At 35.0% G+C, this 2423-nt stretch overlaps 1 pseudogene; it reads right to left on the reverse strand.

The window, feature by feature from the left end:
• Nucleotides 1-278: 278 nt before the first annotated feature.
• LOC120780182 lies at nucleotides 279-360 on the reverse strand (annotated as a pseudogene).
• Between the last annotated feature and the right edge of the window lie 2063 nt (nucleotides 361-2423).

A 2423-nucleotide genomic window follows, 5' to 3' on the forward strand; every position in this document is an offset into this window, starting at 1 on the left:
GGTGTTGGTGGTAAGCACATGAAAAGTCACAATGTGAACGCAGGTTCGACTAGGTACTATACTAATAAATATTTTTCTTACTAATAGAAATTAAATTTATCACAGCAATATACCTAATATACTTATACATAATATTGCTGTGATAAATTTAATTCCTATTAGTAAGAAAAATATTTATTAGTATAGTATACGATGTTAAAAGGCATACATCGTCTATCCTATCTTGTGTATCTGCACATGCTCATATAAATGTATGTAAACGCATGCGCGCGTTCAGAAATTCAAAGAATTTGCAGGGTCGATTTCCAAACAATGTAAATGAAGACTAACTACAGAAATGATGCTGTGAAGTATAGTCTTAATTTTTCAAAGGCCAACGCAGAGTATTTCAAGCAAAAGTCACACAAAATAGTTGAGAATTCGCAGACATGAAAGACAAACGAAAGAAAAAGAAGTATAATGCCGGAATTACATGTGCAGAATTCTGCGTCCAGAAAAAAATTTGTACTGATTTGACAGTTCAAATTCTGCACCTCAGTGCAGATCTGCACGGCATGTGAAATTTGAATTTCTCTGCGCAGAGGCAGTGCTGACAACATTTAAATAATTAATTTTTGAGCAAAGTCCGGCAACATTTTAAATTGCGCTCAGCTGTGCAGTGAAAATAAACAAAAGATATAAAAAAATGGAAGAAAAATTGATTGAATTTGTTAGTGAAAACCGGTTTCTATATGACAAAAGTCATAGGAATTATGAAAATAGCTACCTGAGGGACGCCAAATTTCAGGAGCTATCGGAGAAATTGCATATTCCAGGTAAATCTTTAATTTTATAACCTAACAGAAAATTTATATTTATTCATGTTTTGAATGTTTTTAGGTGAGAAGCTAAGGCCCGTTGGCGGACCCTACGAGATAAATTTTACAAAGACTTAAAAAAGAGACCATCAGGAAGCAGCGTGTATTCGCCACACAAAAAGTGGAAGTGGATGGAGAGCCTAAAGTTTTTAAAGGACGTTGAAATGGACCACTTGAAGTAGGTTTTTTATAATCTTGTTTTATTTGTATAATTGTATTATTTATTATATATGCATTTTCAGCACACAAGGCAATTATGGCACCGTAACGACAGAAGGTGACGACTCCTTCCTCAGCGACTTTGGTGAATCCGCCTGTAGCAGTGTCAATTTAAATATCTTTTCTCAATCACCGCAGACGCAGACGCAGACACAGACACAGACTGGACGGAAACGTAAAATTGAGGAATTACTTGAAAGCTCGAATAGAGACTTTCAAAGAGTGACGTCGTTAGCCGAGGAAATATTGGTCGGTGGCACAAAGAGATCCGCAATTCAATTATTTTTTTTAAAGCCTTGCCAAGCAGGCGGAGGGAGCTAATTTAAATAGGAAATGTTGGAGTTACAACTCCAAAATTTTCAAACATTCCGCCAATTTGTTGTGAATCGTAGAAAATAAGTTTTTCATAAACATCTTTTATAATATTTATCATTTTAAATAAAAGCCCATTCATTTCAAATATATAAAAAAGTACAAAGTTATTTATTTATTTTGTAGTTGTTGTTTTTATTATTTCAGCGCAAACAATTTTGAGGAATACAAATCCATACAGGTTACGTAGAACCGACATATTTATTTTATAATTCATTTATTGAATTATTTACTTATTTATTAAAGAAGAGATAATTTTTAAGAAGATCTCGGGTATCAAAAGCACTTCGTCTTGCGTTAGCGCTTGATAATATCGTACTCTGATGTAATGGCGCTACAAATTGTCTCCACTGCCCTTCAATTAGAATGCCACTTTCATTTACGTGGTCAACGAAGTTGTTGGGACAATAGAATTCGGCGTTATGGAACTTTACAAAATTATGTAAAATTAATGTAGCTCTAACTATGGTATTGGCATTTTCGGGAAACATATCCAAAGAATTATTGAGAACTCGCCATCTAGCCACTAAAATGCCAAATGTATTTTCAATTGTAACCCGCGCTCTGGATAAACATTTATTGAAGTGGTCTTTGTTTGCTTCCAAACACTTTCCCGGATATAGCCTCATCAAGTATTTTGTCCGCGGAAAAGCAGCATCTCCCACATAATAAAATGGGAATTTTATCGCACTACGTGGAAGATTTTCTGCTTCTGGTAGGTTCATTGTTCCGTTTAATATTTTATTTCCAAAACCACTGATTTTTAACACTCCGCCATCACTTTGGCTTGGCTTCCGTAAGCTCCAATGTCTACTGCGGTGAATGTATATTTGCTATCACAAACGGCTAACAACACAATACTAAAATATTGCTTGTAATTAAAATACAGTGATCCGGATTTTCGCGGACACTTGATTTGGACATGTTTGCCGTCAACAGCTCCTACAACATGAGTCATTCCTGTCTTGATGTAAA

Source organism: Bactrocera tryoni, unplaced genomic scaffold (genome assembly GCF_016617805.1).
Source record: "Bactrocera tryoni isolate S06 unplaced genomic scaffold, CSIRO_BtryS06_freeze2 scaffold_211, whole genome shotgun sequence".
In the NCBI taxonomy this organism is placed as follows: domain Eukaryota; kingdom Metazoa; phylum Arthropoda; class Insecta; order Diptera; family Tephritidae; genus Bactrocera; species Bactrocera tryoni.